The following is a 444-nucleotide window of genomic DNA, read 5'->3' on the forward strand; positions in this document are numbered from 1 at the left end:
GAGTCTGACGTGAAAAAAACTTCTATGAAAGATTAAACATTGAATTCGAACGTAAGTATTTTCAATATTACAAATTAAGTATGTACTATTTACCTGCGCCGTACAGCTAGCAAGCATGTGTTTATAGTGTTGCGCGCGCGTGCAAAATAAATAATTATTTATTATAACAACATTAGTTTTATTACTTTATTATAATTTGCTCTCTCAAAAGTTCAAAGCCATTATAACGGTAGATTTACTGAATAAAATACAATTTTTTCTGCTGTTAAGTTTTCCGACTTCCGCCCTAGCGTGTAATACCAAATGAAATGCATAGCACTTCAAACATATGTTAGTGCACGACGAAGGTAAATAATTTTATAATAATGGAGACTCAGCTTGAGTACAATGTTAAATTTTTATATTCAAATAAATTTGAAAGGAATTAGGCTCTCAAGTGTAAAT

The sequence above is a fragment of the Wasmannia auropunctata genome, unplaced genomic scaffold (genome assembly GCF_000956235.1).
Source record: "Wasmannia auropunctata unplaced genomic scaffold, wasmannia.A_1.0 LD336106.1, whole genome shotgun sequence".
NCBI lineage: Eukaryota > Metazoa > Arthropoda > Insecta > Hymenoptera > Formicidae > Wasmannia > Wasmannia auropunctata.